At 33.4% G+C, this 19361-nt stretch overlaps 1 protein-coding gene across 2 annotated transcripts in view; it reads left to right on the forward strand.

The window, feature by feature from the left end:
* Positions 1-19361, forward strand: part of LOC143255808 (uncharacterized) — a 116089-nt gene that overhangs the window by 67125 nt on the left and 29603 nt on the right. The gene's annotated exons all lie outside the window — the stretch shown is intronic.

The raw sequence follows: 19361 nt of genomic DNA on the forward strand, positions 1-19361 counted from the left end.
GAACAAACTGGGTGATTAATAGCTTTATATCAGTAACTTTGCCTTACCGCTAGTATAACATTATAAATTCTGATTATCGTTTAACTGTTTTGAATAGCATACGTGCGTTACACGAACCGTTTTGTAATGTCAGATACGGTTTGTGTTTTAACGGAACGCTCCCGAAGAAGCTGTAAAGCGAAACGTTGAGTGTCCAGTTAAAGAAAAATAATATATTTTGGTGTTATAAGGTCGTTCGTTTCTAGTATATTAACTTCTGTTTGCAATCCAAAGAACAGAAAATTTCTTTTGTTTAAATATTTAACATAATGTTCCTTGTGAAAATTTCGTACAAAATTAATTAGGCGATTTATGAGACAAAACGCAGATAAACTTTGTGAATACAACATTTTGTAAAAGGTCTTTTTTTTAGGAATAGTACGACGACGGACAAATAGATCGAATATTTTTGTACAAATTAATAACACTCTAATTTAATATAAATTAATAACACTCTAATTTAATATAAATTAATAACACTCTAATTTAATATAAATTAATAACACTCTAATTTAATATAAATTAATAACATTTTAATTTAATATAAATTAATAACATTCTAATTTAATATAAATTAATAACATTCTAATTTAATATAAATTAATAACACTCTAATTTGATATAAATTAATAACACTCTAATTTGATATAAATTAATAACACTCTAATTTGATATTAATTAATAACATTCTAATTTTTCTTACCTTTTAAATTTAAAGCTTAGTGCTGGGAATGTGATAACGTTCAGTTTCCAAAGTCTTATTGTGATAGTAAATCATGAAAAGTTTGGTATGAATTTATACAGAAGACAAATTAATAGCCTAAATACTCAATTCAAGTTTGATTACACTTCGATCTAAAAGAAAACTGTGTGCGTTTAATTACAGCTAAATAATTTTGCGATTTTAGACACAAACGTGACCTAACGGTTATCGTACAGAGCTGTGGGACAAGATTCTATCGAACATGTTTCATTCTTTCTATTTTAGGTGCATTTAGTTATAAGTCAGTCCCGCTACTTGGTAAAGATTAACTGCTTCAGGAGGCGGGTGTTGCCAACTTGTTGTTATCTCTCTGGTCCGCAGTTCAAAATTAAGATCGGCTATTAACCATAGAGCTCTCTGACCTGGTCATTTAACCAACTGTGTGCGTATGGTGCGCGTTAAGGTAAAGAAACAAACAGACGAGTTTATACGGTTGTATTTTTTCTTACACTTTATTTCTAGAGTCGGTTTGTTAAATTTATCTTAATGTTTCAAATAAAAATATTGTGCATATCAAGATATTTGTAATCTGGTATTTGGAGTTGATTTTATAATTATGGAATAAGGTCAAAAGAGATATGATTCACGAAGTATTATAACAACATGTATAGCGATAACAATAGCTATGTATCTACAATCACTCTAACGTAATAACAATAGATATAATATTGAATTTGGTGTTTTTAACAATATAATTTTCATCAAAAATCAAATTGTAAATATGTTATCCATTTGGTTTCAGCACCAGTATCTAGTTACTATGTTAAAGGTTTGATTGCTTGTTTTGTTAACCTGGCGCAAGGCTGTTCGAAGGCTATCTCCACTAGTTGTCTTCAATTTCAAAGTGACAGACTACAGGGAAGGCAGCCAGTCAACACAACCCACCACCAACTCTTGAACTACATTTCACCAAGGAATAGTGAGATTGACCGTCATATTAAAACATCTCAACGAGTTAAAGAGAGAACATATTCAGCGAATGGTTTCGATCCCGCTACCCACATATTGCGGCGAGATTTTCCTAATCATCTGGTCATGCCAGGCCCATGCTGAAGTTCTAACATTCCTTTCGCTGTACCCATTTCACATTGTTATGTTATAAGAACGTTAGGTATGAGATTTTAGTATAATAACAATGGATAAATTCAAGTTTGGAATTACAAACGTTAGATACATTTCTAACATACCTAAGTGCACCTTAAAGCATTGCAATTGCTCGAGGCTCTGGAATAGAAAGAGATAACATACGAAATATATATATTTTATTTACTATTAAACGGAAGTTACATTATGTTGCATTTTGATATTGATACCTGGGATTGGGATTGAACGAAAAGATCAAAATATACTGGAAGGTAAGGATGCTCTAAATAATTTGGAGCACGTCTCTCAGATTATGTAAGTTTACATTGTCCTGTTTTGCCAGTAGAAACCTGTTTTTATGTTTCATACCCAACGAAACAAATTCTGTGTAAGTTATTAACCAAAGTATCATGTGTCTTCTCAAGTTTTTGCCAGTAGAAACGCTATTTCGTATTTTATATTTCATATAGAAACGCTATCCCTCTGTGGTCTGTTTATGTTTCACATCCAAGGAAACAAACTCTATGTAAGTAATTAACCAAAGTATCATGTGTATTCTCAAGGTGTTGCCAATAGAAACGCTATTTCAATAATACTTTTTTCTTTCTCTACGTAAATAGCAACGCCTAATTAACCGCACGTGAAGTGACAGATGAAGTAAGTTTTTCCTGTAGCATACATTATATTATTTTTTATGTGTGTGTGTGTGTGACATAAACTTGGTGCGTGGTTGTGTTTTACACCCTCGGGCGGAAAAATACCAACAAAACAGGCTTAATGGATATTTAAAAACTTATCGTCATTTAGCGTTTTTGGCAACACGCTTTATCGTCTTTTTACAAGTTGTTTCCGCTCGTGACTTTTATAGTTTTTTTACCAAAATATTGTGACGAGAATAATTCTAAGACTATTAGTCTGATTGTACACAAGAAGTAGACTAATGATCTAGATGTGCTAGTTTTAATCGACTTCTAGTAACGACAAGAAACCAGACGACACAGTAGAAATATGCAAAAACAAATATGTGGAAACTTATAATAAAATAACTGATTTCCTTTTATACATTTGTTTAATAACTCCCAGTTGTTACCACAATTTGTGTCTTGAAATTAGCAGGGAAAGGATATTTGATGCTGTGTGAAAGATAATCTTAGCCACTAAGGTCAGAATAGCCTCGTATATTTACATTTAAAAATTAAAAACACGCGGGTGAGAAACTGAAAACTCATAACTTTGCGATTTCTATCAACTAGATATTGTTGTAAAATATAAATTATGAAAATTAATCATGTTAAATTAACAATCTTTCATTCTCGCTTTGAGGATGATTCACAGACAGATTTAAAATTAGTTAATCACACAATATTTAACGTTAGTTTGTTTCAAAATAGAGAAAGAGCCTCAGATAAAAAATAATACGTTTCTCTTACTTTCCTATATAACTTTATATCAACAATCATCAAACTTGATAAACTTACGAAATAAATTATCATTTCTAAGATGGTTTATCTTAAGGTACTTTTTCTTATAACCAGAGGACTCCAGACAGAAAATTCATAAATTTAAATATTAATTTAAGTTGCAAAACAGATTGTGAAAAAAAATTGTATAGCTGTACGTTTTCTGGTGACCATAGGATATTTGACATAGAAAAATTTATAAATAATTTATAGTTATACATTTAAGGCTCAACTAGAGTTACAAAACTGATGGTGATATATTGTTATAATACCACAGGACACAACTGATTATGACGAAAAATTCAGGGTTAATTACGTGAAATAGCCACATATCCAAACAGAGGATTAGATGCATTGACACATACGTAACATAATAAAATATATAAAAAACATGCGGAAGTAGAAAGATGGAAACCATACTTTTGTCATGAAAATCAATGCATCGTTTTATGTCACCACAGGTTAAAAATTAATTGGCTTTTCTTCAGTAACAACATTGATTGCATGTTTAAGCAAACTTAAAAGGAAATGATAATTTCTAAACACGTCTGAAATCATCTGGAAATTATAGAATATACAGTGTTTCAGTTATTCTTTTGTTGCAATGTTCAACCTTTCAAATTGTTCAAAATAATGTCACCTGTGTGAGTCACATAGCATCGTTTTGTTTTGTTTTTTGAATTTCGCGCAAAGCTACTCGGGGGCTATTTGCGCTAGCCGTCACTAATATAGCAGTATAAGACTAGAGGGAAGGCAGCTAGTCATCACCACCCACCGCTAACTCTTGAACTACTCTTTTACCAACGAATAATGGAATTGACTGTCACATTATAACGTTCCCACGGCTGAAAGGGAGAGCATGTTTGGTACGATGGGGATTCGATCCCGCGACCCTCAGATTACGAGTCGAACGCCTTAACCCACCTGGCCATGCCGGGCCCTTACATAGCATTCGTGGATTATTGACTAGAGAAATCTGGAATATTTATTATACTACAACCATACAGATTGATACATAATAAGCTGCACAAGTTACAGAATAGCGTTTTAAATTAATTGAAATATTTAATAGTTGATCTCACGTGTTTAATAGATTCAGGGCTCGAACCTATTGACATTTCAGTATGATATCGACCATGGTTATCTGTTATGACTTATCAAGACACGAATTGGGAATTCGGGCATGGAATTTGTGCTCCAGCGCCCAGCGTCGTCTCTGATAAGAACAACCAGTGCTACAAAAGTGACGATCAGCATTCACTATTCGGGCTGCAAAGAACTGGTGGTAGGGGGTGTTGAATAGCTGCTTTCCTTTTAGACTATTACAACAGCTAGTGCAGAGAACCTTGGAAAAGCTTTCCGTGAAATTCAAACAGCGAACAAACAAAGAATAATGTGCAATGTCTTTAACTACAGTATTAGTTTAGAATAGTTTTATTTTTTACATTAAATAATTGTCAAAGACGAAATATGCAGTTTATAATTCATTTATTAATTTTATACGGCTGAACGTCAGTCTCATTAACAACCGTTTGGATACTATTGCGCATGAGCAAATGTTTATCAAAGTTATATTACCTTACCTAATCAGTTTTGCATCATTTATGAATTTTCGACAACGATGACAATTATTCATTGACTTACATAAGAGCGTGTTGTATTTTAAATGTAGTAACAAGTTTGAACTGTTTCCCTTAAAAATGTAACTTCTCATCTGAAGCTTTTCATAAAAGTGAACAAATTCATTAATTTTGTTTATTTAATATAACGTTGACGAATATGTGGATAGATTTTCGTCGTTTTTATTCATCTTTCTTGGTAGAATGAACGTTAATGAAATAACTGAAACTTGAATGGTAGTCTCCAGTTTTACGATAGTTGACTTTTGTGACAAATGGCTATAAAATGTATGTACTTCTATAGAATTGCTGTTTTTTTTACTAGAAATAGCATTGAAGAAAGTAATATATTTGTGTTTCTATTCAAATCATTAAACTTATATAGAACAAAACTTTCTACTGAAAATAATTTAAATTCTCTAAACACGAAACTAACCAGATTATATTAGGTGCTTTGTTTCGTTTTGTCTGGGCTAGTTAGTGTTTGTTGTCGTTAAACAAAATTATACCAGGAATTAACGAGATTCACTTTGTTTCATTTCACATTTTGAATGATGAACATCAGTTTGTAACTTTTTTCTTCTGTTTCGTTAAAATTTTTCTGTCGTTAGTGTTTGAATAGGATAAAATGCTACATGTGAAACAGATCATAGACTTAGAACGAACGATGTATCGGTTTGTTCCATCGATTTCTTTATTATACCTTGTCAGTCACAGCCCTTTTGGACACAAGGGCATGCAAGTACAGAAACATATACATAGAGCTTAGTTGTATTTACGTCTAGGGAAGTGGTTTTCAAACTTTAGAAACCCATGGACCTCTTTTAATTTAATATTCTTTCGTGGACTCCAAAACTATCGATGTATTTTGTTTTCAGAACAAATTCAGTGAATAGAAAAAGCTGTATTTCAAAACGCGTTGCTTTATTTCGTATAAATTTAATTCTATAAGAATGTTTAATTTATAAGTAATTTTTTAAAAATATTTTATGACTTGCGGACCTCATTTTGAGGAACGCCAGTCTGGAGCTTTCCTTTATGAATTTGATTAACAGATTCCAGTAAGTAACACAAGCTCGATTATTCTAACGTAACATCAACAGCTCTTGGCTGCGTATTGAAGTTCATAAAAGCTTTGTATTCAAGTAGGTCATGATAATAAACGTTTACCAGAAAAGACAAGGTAAAATTAGAATAAGAAACCAGTAATTGTGTTCAAGCTCAATTTCTCTTAATATTTGAAAAATGAAAGATAAGAAATATAAGTATTTGCCTAAGGTCGCTTTCTCCAAGAACGTTTGATAAACAAACAGCATTCAGTACAAGTTATTCTAATACCTTTAGCTAAAGAAAATGAAATGTCATGAAATCCCACGAGTATACCATAAAAAATAACAACAAATCAGTAGTGAATACAACGATAACTAAGTTTAGCACACGTTACAAATACATGCACTTGCTATAGTTTGTTTGTAATTCAGCACAAAGCTACACAATTGGCTATCAGTGCTTTACCCACCACTGGTATCGAAACCCGGATTCTGCGTTGTAAGTACGCAGACATACTGCTGTTCCACTGGGGGCCACCTGCTAAACTACTTATACATTGTAGAAATTTGTGTTTACTTTCGCTGTTATTTACTTTGCTTAGAAGCTGTTAAGATGTACAGGTTATAATATTATGAGGCCAAATGTGGTCCAGTGATTATCTTGTCGTGCTATGGATCTGAGAGCTCTGTCATTCGTGCTTGGCTACCACTAAATAATAATAATAAAAATCTCGTTCGGCAGTTTGGGACAATGGGCTCGTTATAAAAGTGAAGGTCCAATTCTACTATTCGTTTAAACAAAAGTAGCCCAAGAACTGACGATAGTTTTTTTGCTTTTTTTACTAGTTGACTTCCCCTTAATCTGTCAGCCCAAAATTAGGAAAGACAAGTGCAAATAACCCATAATGAATAGTTTTACATGAATGTTGCAAAAACAACAATGGAAAGTATCATTCTATACCCTCTTTCATTCACTGGCAGTTGTTGCTGTTTACTATTGTTACTTTAAACATAATGCCATGTGATTGTATAAAAATGTTTCTTTGCAAAAATAGTGCTTATTTTATCATACATATTTTAAGCTTAGTTGATTTATTTATATAGTAATGGTTTATAAACATTATTATACAGGTCTCTCATAATGCCTTATACTTTATGTTGTCGCATAATGATACTTTTTAACATTTACTGTTTGAGCAATTTTAAACTGTTTGTGAAAGAAATCTTGTAAATAAATAAAAATTGAATATTTATTACTTGGATTTGCAGAGCAAACTGCACATCGAAGTAAGGATGAAAATGGTAAAACGTACAGAAACTGAACATAAGAAATGTGCTTATCACATAGTATTTTATTTTGTTTTACATTCATTGTAATGGTGATTAAAAAACATCAGAAACCCTATATTTATTTTGAGATTAAGTATACCATATTTCAAGTACGTCTTCCAGAACTAAAAACAATAAAAGTAAGGAATTAGTTTATCAGGTTTTCAGACTATCGCAATAAATACTTTACGTTTGAAAATTCTACGTTTTTCTTTTTTCTTTTTTTTTTGCTAAGATGTAGTTAAAAACATTCCGGATTTTAAAACCTATGCCATGTGCAACTGAAGCTCACTGAAACCATTGTCTTCTGTGATATTGGCCCGACATGGCCAGGTGGTTAAGGCACTCGACTCGTAATCCGAAGGTCTCGAATTCAAATTTCTGTCACATCAAATATGCTCACCCTTTCAGCCATGGAGGCGTTATAATGTGGCGGTCAATCTCACTATTCATTGGTAAAAGAGTAGCCCAAGAATTGGCGGTGAATGGTGATGACTAGCTGCCTTCCATCTAGTTTTACACTGCTAAATTAGGGACGGTCTACAAAGATAGCCCTCGTGTAGCTTTGCGCGAAATTAAAAAAACAAACAAAAAACTTAATACATTTTTGAAACAAGCAACATAACGTATCCTTAAAATATCTTGTACTTATACAGCCTGAACTAATTCAAAACTTGAAGGATACGACGTCAATAATCTGAGTTTCTAAAAGTTTTCACGAGCTGAGAAGCTTACATGTAACATTTTCTTTGTGTTAATTTTTGTTTGTAAGTGTATATAATTTTAGGCTTGGTGTACTCTCTCTATCAGGGAGATCGACACGCAATCTGAGGGTCACAGGCTTGACTCCACATCACCAAACATGCTCGTCCTTTCGGCCGTGAGGACATTATGAAAGAGTAGCCCAAGTATTGGAAGTGAGTATGTTGACTGGGTGCCTTCCCTCTATAGTTTATCACTGCTAAATTAGAGATGGCTAATGCAGATAACACTGGTGTAGCTTTTCACGAAATTTACAACAAACCAAACAATACTTACTGTATGAGTGTACGATTAGCTGGCGTTAGAAAGGGTTGCTACCAAAAATGATGAATATTCAGTAACTTCATATGACCTACGTTGCATTAAACATTCTAAAAACGTATTTCTTATACATATATTTTGACTGCGACTTTATATCAGCCATGATTGTCACGTGATTTGTTGACTTGAACATTCAAAATAGATTTATTATAAGTTATCAAACTCTCTTGTTGTCAATATCTTTTTCTTGGTGATTTCTCCTAGTTTTAAACCGTATCATGGAAATGTTTAAAATATTTATTGATCAGTTGGTAAGTTTGTCTGAAAAAAATTCTCACCAGTTTATTATGTATTAAAGACTGTATTTTCAATATTATCGTAATGAATAATATTGTCTATTTACAAAGCCTATAAGCCTTATTTTCAATTTACGTATGAAAGGGTGAGCATGTTTAGTGTAACAGAGATTCAAACCCGCGACTTTACGAGTTGAGTGCCTTTTCCACCTGGCCATGCCGGACCAAGGATGTTGTGTGCATTTTGAATACAGTAGACATATAATTACTTTGCTCTTCAAAGCAATAACTATGGGTTTTTTGTTGTTTTTATACAGATTGGTGTAAAACAGAAATATTTAGTACTATCATGATTTCGCTGGTGTAACATCATTGTGGTAGTGGTTAATATGGCCCGGCATGGCTAAGCGTGTTAAGGCGTTCGACTCTTAATTCGAAGGCCGCGGGTTCGAATCCCGGTCGAACCAAACATGCTCGCCCTTTCAGCCGTGGGGGCATTATAAGTTATGGTCAATCCCCCTATTTGTTGGTAAAAGAGTAGCCCAAGAGTTGGCGGTGGGTGGTGAAGACTAGTTGCCTTTCCTCCAATCCTACACTGCAAAATTAGGGACAACTAGAGCAGATAGCCCTCGTGTTGCTTTGCTCGAAATTCCAAACAAATCATTTTAAAGTTTTGTTTCAAGCACACGTTAGTACATTATAACAAAATGTGATTACTTCTTAAGAATATAAATATTATCATTAAAGACGTGTTAATCAGTTGAGTAAGTAGATTATAGATATGTCATTTCAACATCATTTTCAGTTTTCTTTATTTACTTACTAAACGAATTGAGTTAATTAATTCTTTGGACTTTTAAATTCCTGAAAGTAATAAAGAATTATCGTGTTTCTAATATACTTTATATATGGTGTTTGAATAAGTAACAAGAATTTTAATCTTTATCGAAAAATTGAATATATTTCCATTATAAAGTGAGAATCAGTTTCCGCTTCACTAATTATGTTTCTCAAAAACAAACAAACTTAATGTGTTCACTTTCTGTACTTTATTGGATTGTTTACAAATATTATATCTTTATTAAAGCTGTTTTTCTGTCTCTGTTGCTCAGTTAGTATTTCAGTGGTCTTTTGGATAAATTGCTTTGATATTTTTTATTCGTTCTTTTATAATCTTATCAATTAATACAGTTATTCGTGTCAAATTACTGACTTCAACACGTATTGCTTGATAAGTATATAGAAAGATTAAAAATAAAACATTTGGGCAATTAAAAATATTTATATTTTGCTCAATCTATCTGACAGAGATAAGGAGAATTTTAATTTCTTTCCCTAATGGGTCCGGCATTGCCAGATGGGTTATGACGTTCGACTCGTAATCTGAGGGTCGCGGGTTCGAATCCCCTTCGCACCAAATATGCTATCCCTTTCAGCCGTGGGGGCGTTATAATGTGACGGTCAATCCCACTATTCGTTGGTAAAAGAATAGCCCAAGAGTTGGCGGTGGGTGGTGATGACTAGCTGCCTTCCCTCTAGTCTTACACTAATTTATTAGGGACGGCTAGCACAGATAGCCCTCGTGTAGCTTTGTGCGAAATTCAAAACAAGCAAACAAACCTTCCCTGATACAGTGTTTTCTCATTCACATCAGCGGTGAGTCTACGGATTTACAACGCTAAAATCAGGGGTTCGATTCCCCTCGGTGGGCTCAGCAGATAGCCAGATGTGGCTTTGCTATAAGAAAACACACACACAAACACACTCTCATTCACCTTATGTGTAACACACTTTATATGTCTTCCTTTCTAAACGTTGCTAATTTATTTGAAACACGTGCATCGATGAATATGATAATTTGTGAATAGACAAGGTGTAGTGATAAACGACGTTAGATTATTGATGTTAATTAGATTAAATTGTGTGATATCAACTGTTAATATCATTTACTGCTTGATTACCTCATCTTCCGTTTTGAATGCTGCGTTCTCATGACGATAAACAGAGTGACCCAAAAAACATGTCGAATCTGATGAACTGTTTTGAGTTGCAGAATCTTTCGAGTTGCATGTATTGAATCTGTCCATCAAGTTCTGTAAATATGTCTGTGATGTATCTTTCTTATAACATAAAAACAATTGAATAGGTTCTGGAGTCTACCTGCAACACATTTTAACAGGTAGACTCCAGCTTCGCTTGTTCTGTGTGGGAATTTGGGTATGTTGATTTTTTTTTTTAATACCCAGGAGGGTCAGGTGCACGAGACTTCTTCCAGGATTGTTTGATTTGGTTTATTTTGAATTTCGCGCCAAGCTACACGAGGGTTATCCGCGCTAGCCATTCCTAATTTAGCAGTGTAAGACTAGATGGAAGGCAACTAGTCATCACCACCCACCAAATAGTTGGATTGACCATCACATTATAACGCCTCAACGGCTGAAAGAACAAGCATGTTTTGTTGTGACACCGTCACATTACAACGCCTCCACGGCTGAAAAACAAGCTTGTTTTGTTGTGACGAGGATTCGAACCTCGGATTACGAGTCGAATGCCTTAACCATCTGGCCATGACGAGTCTGTGTGGTTTGAATAGCAACGAGTTTCAATATGAACACCTGCTGGATTGATTTTCGCATAATTCTATGTCGTGTGTAAAATGCCGTTAAATGAATTATCAATTATCTTCTGTATACTTTAGTTTTAAGTTAATTACTTTAAATACATTATCAACTACATACCTACTTTTGAACCACCATGTATTTATTGTTTTAGTTTAGCATTTTTTTGTACAACATTGTGGTGTGTCCGCCGCAGATATCGAACCCTAAATTGTATCTTTTATTTCTCATATTTACTGCTGAGTCACCGGATATCGATATTTAGATTTAAAATTTTCAATGGATTTAAAATATATTTTTGTTGAGCCTTATGTATTACTTTAAGCTCAGTTTGTAAAGCTTATCTGTGAAAATATTAAATACGTTTTCCATTTGTGTTAGACTATAAAGTTGGGATGCTTTTGTAAATATGTATCTTAATCGGAAGTTGCCTGATTTCTGTATTTGAAAGTTTCGTGTACTTGTTTGTTTTAAAATTTTCGCACAAAAGTCTAATCGGCGCATATATATTTCTAACTACGAACGGATAAGCTAGCTGATAGTCAACAGCACCCACCGACAACGCTCTGAATTATCTTATCTGGTCGAATAGTGGAATTTTATCGTCAATGCTATGGCGCACCCACAGCGAAGTGCGGAGCCGCATTTTATAGCAATGAGTCGCAAACATTAAATTTTCGGATTAACACTCTGGGCATGCTTAACAACAGGCCACGCTCTGTCTTAGTATCATGCGAGTTGTATATTTCACAAGTTTGTTTATTTCATACATATGTAGGTTATTCTAAGAATTCCATTTAGACGGGGCTTAGCGATGAACATTATTTTAAACAACCTGTGAAGACAGACATTCTAGCTGCTGAAAAACTGAAAAAAATATTCACCTGCAAAATCCAGTTAAATATAAAATACCAGTATAGCCTAAGCTTCTGAAAATACGTCTAGTGTAAGAAATTTAATCTCTCTTTATAATTTACAAAATCCATATTATGTCACTGGTACATTACGAATAAAAACAGAAACTTTGATATTGGAAAGGCTAAGAATGAAAAGCACACGTTTTCATCAAAAATGACAGTTTTGTTTAATTTTACACACTTGTATATGTAACAAATGGCACAAAGCTACCGAATAAACTAAATATAGAAACTTGACAAATATTATTAAATTACTACATGAATCGTATTGGACACTGTGTTCTAGATTATTCATCTGGGCATTTAAGTGTATGCGGTTTCTTCGGTCAGAATTTATTTTAAAATTTGTTTTGTTTTGTTTTTTTAATTTCGCGCAAAGCTACACGAGGGCTATTTGCGATAGTCGTTCCTAATTTTGCAGTGTAACTCTACAGGGAATGCAACTAATCATCACCACCCACTGCCAACTATTGGGCTACTCTTTTACCAACGAATAGTGGAATTAACCGTCACGCCTGAAAGGGCAAGCATATTTGGTTCGACGGGGATTAGAACCTGCGACCCTCAGATTACGAAGCAAACGCCTTAATTTTAAATTTAAACAATATGTAAATAAATAAACGCTTAATTTACTGTACCCTGTCTCATATGAATTAACACTGACGTATTCGAGATAGCTATCAATATTCCAAATTACTGCTACTGTCACAACATGAAGTAGAATATTCATCAAAACATAAAGCACTAATCCACGGTTAGATACCCTTAACCTTAAGGTGCTGAAGCAAAATGGATGTAAACTTGTACAATAACCAAACATGTCAAAAGATTGTGAATTATGATTAACAACTATAGCTTTTATACGTCATTCGAGACAGTTTAGATTAACGAATTTTATGTTGGTAACTAGAAAGAATCCATAAGGGAAGGTTGAAAAATCCAAACTTTAAATTGATCGATCGTTCATGTGAGTAATATAAACTTTCATTGGAGTTGAAGATTAAAAGTTGAATAGCGTGTATTATTTCTGTCACAAAACGTGCTTTTAAAAGACTAACTTTGTTTTATTGTAAATGACAGTTCTAGGAAATATTTGAATCTATGAAATGAACTCATAAGCTATCTCTTGGCAAACATAAACATTATAGGAATAAATTAAATATGAAAAGATATTCGCCTAAGCTTAATGTTTTGGAGTTCCATTTTGCACAAGAAATGGGATGTTTATAATAAACCATAATTCACTGTTTAGAGATTGAAAGGCAAGATAGTCTTTGAAGATGTTACTTAAAAAGTTGAGTATGTTATATAAAATGACAACCACAGCTAATATAAAGCGGTGGTGGAACGGAATGTATCATAACTGCATTTGACATTTTTTGGTGTTACTTAAATGGTACTATGTTACCCAAAATAGATCACTTTTGGGAAGGATGTGTAACCACCCTTTCCGATGCAAAATATTCATACACTCAAATCGTAAAGATGAATTCAGTTCAAGGATTTAGAATTTTCAAAACGGGGATATCCTTATACATAATGGCATTGGGAAACAAAGAAATATGGATAGAAATGGTGCACCAGGGTCCTCTAGACAAAGACCTGCAACAAGTCATTATACTCTGACCGTGGTAAACAAAGTACAGCGTCTTGTAACGAACAAAAAAGGTTGTGGCGATAACCATCTACCTGTAAAACATAATCATGAAGGATCTCTACCTGGAAAAATGATACTGTGTAGTTGTTTATACGACATATCAGTTCAACTGTCGTATCTAAAGTACTGAACAAAAACATACAGATCAGGTTGCCGAATGCAGTGCTTAAAAATTACTGTGTTACTGAACTTTAAAAAAATATTAGTAAACCGTCATCCTTGTATACTAGATGAACTTTGGTAGGAAAACAGGAGGTGGGGTCTGTTATGGACAAGCTAATTCTACGACGAAGCATTTTACGATGGAAATTATGCTTACAGAGCAATTATCAAGATACACAGTCCGTGACAGTCAATTGGAAGAACAAGTCTGAGCGTGATGTTATGGGCAGTAACGACATCATTTCAATACAACATAATCGATCTCTGTAAATACTCTATATTATCTGTGAATATTTTGCAATAGTCTTTGATACGTTGCTAATTCTAATACAGTCAACAATAATTAAATGTGAATATGATATTCCATGAACTGAGTATTGCATGTGGAATTGTGATAAAACATACTCTTCTCAGAAAGGTTTAATTTGCGGATATATGGATAAACATTGAACAAAATTAAAGAATCTTTCAAAATATCAAACTTTAGTACGAACTGTTTCCAAATATATAGTTACATTTCACTCCAGTGGCTCGGCATGCCCAGGTGGTTGAGGCACTAGACTCATAATCCAAGAGTCGCGGGTTCGAATCCCTGTCACACCAAACATGCTCGCCCTTTCAGCCGTGGGGGTATTATAATGTGACGGTCAATCCCACTATTCGTTGGTAAAAGAGTAGCCCACAATTTGGCGGTGGGTGATGATGACTAGCTGCCTTCCCTCTAGTCTTACACTACTAAATTAGGGACGGCTAGCGCAGATAGCCCTCGTGTAGCTTTGCGTGAAATTCAAAACAAACCAAACAAAAACAATTTCGCTCCACTGTCGCCAATACACTTTGATTAATTAATAGTTCTGTTATCATCGAATGTCTAAGTTATGATAGAAAAAGACACGAGAAGCATAGAAAGGCCCATAACGAAACAGCAATATTCATTTAAAGGTTCTTTAATTCTATTTATCTTATAGTTCTGATTTAATTTTTGGAATATGGCAATTCTTGACTGTTAAGGACATCAGGATGACCAAAAAAAATGAAGAACCTCAAACTTTCTTCTTAATAACGAGATACTGGGTTAAAAAAAGGAACTGTTTCACTTATAACTCGTAAATGACAACTTACTGCTTCATTAGCCTCATTTATATGGCACTCTCGCTCTCAGCACTTAGTTAAGAGTGTATGTTTTGTGATTTGAGAATATCGTGGTAATTGAATATTTTTTCTGTTACTGATTACATTTTTTAAAGTTATCTTTACTTCGTCTACAAAATGCAGAGAGTTTTTCTCTCTCTGAATTCGACAATTCACTGTAAGTGCGACTAACTGATCAACAAATTCTTTCTTCTATTTTTTGGCGTTCAGTATACAAAAGTTATTAAGCGACAAGTACTTGAGCTAAAGTGAAAGTCACTGGCATGTGTTTGAATTTCAATAATCGTTGAAAAGGTTGCAAATTTTCACCATAGGCACAATAATAAAGTATAATAAAGACCTATAACCCTTATGCAGGATTAGAATACATAAGCAAGATGTTTGTTTGTAAATTCTTAAATATACAATCAGATATTTTTACATGCACAACTAGATACAGATTGTTACTTGACATTGAAAAATATTACATAGATCAACAAAAGCTAACTATATACACGAAGACAGGCTATAGTTCATTGAACAAATGTGTTATATATATATATATATAGATATATAAAAGGTTATACAGGTATAAAAGATATGGTTGAGATCATGCCTGACGAGAGAGGGGTTGGGGAAATATGGGATAAAATAATTTATTCTCATTTTCATAATATTGTTGTTGTTGTTTTGAATTAAGCACAAAGCTACTCAATGGGCTATCTGTGCTCTGCCCACCACGGGTATCGAAAGCCGGTTTTTAGCGTTGTAAGTCCGCAGACATACCGCTGAGCTACTGGAGAGCTTTTCATAATATGCTTAAGAAATAATCGCAGAACTGCGAGAAATCGCTTTGCTTCAAAAAATACCTTTTTATCCCAAAAGTATAAATACTCAAAACATTTGGCTTCCGCCCACCAGAAAGATTATTCATACGCCCATGAATGTATCATGAACTTATGAAAATTTTAAGAAGGTCCCCGAGGACAGTTATGTCCCCGCAGCCCGACCTGCCTCTCGACGTCCCTGGTTGAGATTCGCATAAAATAAATATAAACAAATAACACGTCGATAAACGAATGTACTGTATACAAGAAAAATGAATTATTAAACAGAATTGAAAGTTTAACATAAAATGATCGTATAATATAACATAACGGACCTATTGCACATTTTCAGAGTCGTTTATGTGTATAATATTTGATATGACAAATTATTTTTCTTGGAACAGTAACAACTCATTCGACTTCAGTTATTTTATGTAGTTTGTGATTTTATTAAAAATAAATTCGTGATCAGTCTACTATAAGTTAAACTTAATTTGGAGACAGTTAAACAGGAACGCTGTTTACAACCCTTAGTGTATATATATTTGTAACGTATCAGAATCGTAGAACAAATTAACTACTCGGAAATCTAAGTATACCTGATTATACCGTTTCTCTGAAAACTGGAATGTTGAGGCATTTAGTGACATGCAAGCAAAATCCTGTTTAGAAGCATAAAGATTGTCTCTGAAAAACCAAGTTCAATCCTTATTCAGCAATATCTCAAAGCGCCCTCTTGTAATGACATCAACTGAACATTAATCATGACCGAAACGGTTTTCTCTGTAGTTAATGGATCATTAAACTCTCCATTAAACAGAGAGCCCTGTAATGATACTCGCCTTTCAAACAACTTATCAGTCTCGTGTAAGTTATCAGTATTGTTGTCCGTGTTGGAACTTGGGTTTATCAGTAATCGTGATTGTGTTTGTATCTGTGTATAATATAACATATGTTTATATTTCTTGCAACAAATACCAATGATTTAAACTTTCTAATTCTTAGACGTTTAATGAATGATTTAATACTTTTTTGTATAAATTAAGACATCGGACAGATAAATCCATTAGAGCTATAATACGGTAGGGATTAAGGAGTAGAAAACACAATTCTATTTAACTGTACAATAGAATGTTAACATAACGTGCACTGAGGAAGAAAATAATGATATTGTACTGAATGTGGTAAGGAATACTGAAAGAGTATTAGCTGTGGTGTAAATACTGACATGTTAATGAATATGGAGCATAATATTGATACTATATATTGACTGTAGAAAAGAATACTGATATTTTATTGACAATAATGTAGAATACTGGCATGCTAATGAATGTGGATTAGTATAGTAATATTGTGTTGACTGTAGAGTAGAATATTGATATTGTATTAACAGTGGGATATTAACAATATCGATATTGTATTAATTGTAGAGTAGGATATTACACTGACTGTAAAGTAAAGTAGTGATATACATGTATTATTCATCAGGAAGTAGAATAGTAGCACGGTAATGAATGTGGAGTAGAAAACTGTTATTGTATTGGCTATAGAGTAAAATACTGACATTGTTTTGATTGTAGAGTAAAATACTGACATTGTTTTGACTATAGAGTAAAATACTGACATTGTTTTGACTATAGAGTAAAATACTGACATTGTTTTGATTGTAGAGTAAAATACTGACATTGTTTTGACTATAGAGTAAAATACTGACATTGTTTTGACTATGGAGTAAAATACTGACATTGTTTTGACTATAGAGTAAAATACTGAAATTGTTTTGACTATGGAGTAAAATACTGACATTGTTTTGACTGTAGAGTAAAATACTGACATTGTTTTGACTGTAGAGTAAAATACTGACATTGTTTTGACTATAGAGTAAAATACTGACATTGTTTTGACTGTAGAGTAAAATACTGACATTGTTTTGACTGTAGAGTAAAATACTGACATTGTTTTGACTGTAGAGTAAAATACTGATATGTTATTGGCTATGAAACACAATATTACCAGTTAAACTGGGAGATTCAAGACTAGAACTTTCTATTTTTAGCTTCATGTGGTTGCAAATGCCCGTTCAACTCCACTTCTATTCTTCGTTGATCAGCATGTAAAAAAATAACCAAGTTTCATGCTATTTTCAAAAACACAAAACTACAGTGTTTCTTATGTTCTTTTTTAACCAAAGGTGATTCTTCGTGATTCTAATTATGAATGCTAATAATCTGAATAGACCCCAGACGCCATTACTTTTCAAGTAAAGAACGTATCGTCATTTTACCCTTTCTGGCACAAGTGGCGACAGTATGGCTGTAAATCGACTGATTTCTGTGCGCGTTACGAAGTCCAGTTTACACGTGAATCTAAAAAGCAGCCAAACAATTGATTTTCTTATTTATTTGATATTTGTTTCGAAAGAAAACGTAACCCAGAAGAAGATGACTCACCTCTTATAATATAAATCTATATACGTTACCATTCTTTACCAACTATGTTACTCAATCACAGAAAGATTTTACGAACTGCGTCTCATGTGCGATCTTACATAAAACACCACTAAAAGATTACACGCACTAAACAATGCACATTGAAACTTTTAAAACAAAGATATAGAAAGTCTTTAGTTTTCTGGATAGAATTCTAGCTACTAAATGAATTGTTGTTTTCTTATACACGTATATCAACAAATGTCAAAACCATGTGCGTATAACTGTATTATGTTTTCTGGATTCTCGTGCCAGTTTTAGTGTGGTTTGGTACGGATATTCTTGCACACTTCTCAAGGAATCTCTGTGTTAGCCAGCTCTTATTTTGATTTTTTGTAGTTAAGTACAAAGCTACACATTGGTTATCTGTGTTCTGCCGACCACGGGTATCGAAACTCGTTCTAAGTCCGCAGACATACCGCTTTTCCACTAGGCGCCCCTAACACAAGAACAGCATCTATCGCCAACTCTTGTGCTACGCTGTAACGAAATAAGACTGCTACTTGTCACTCTTAAAATCGCTGATGTTAATGATTCAAATCCTTTGGAATCTTTTATTCTTATAAATCTACAAATGCACTTATTGAAAAGAAACAGAAAAACTAAAGAAACTGCAGTTGTTTGAGCTACGATTAAAACGCCCTCTGGCGTCTTGTATATACAGATACAGGTAAAAGGCTTTAATTGAAAATCAGCTATAATAACACAACACGTAATTCGAACCTGATAAATAAACATGAAAAAAATATTTTAGATCTCTGGCTAATTATGTGTAGGTTACGCTAGTATCTAGTTATATCAATACACAATACGTGTAGCTGATGTTAGTATCTATGGTAATTTGAGTGAATATCTAATAAAGACATCACGTAGTTTCTCTACAATCTAATGTTTATTAT

The sequence above is a fragment of the Tachypleus tridentatus genome, chromosome 7, assembly GCF_004210375.1.
Source record: "Tachypleus tridentatus isolate NWPU-2018 chromosome 7, ASM421037v1, whole genome shotgun sequence".
NCBI classification, from domain to species: domain Eukaryota; kingdom Metazoa; phylum Arthropoda; class Merostomata; order Xiphosura; family Limulidae; genus Tachypleus; species Tachypleus tridentatus.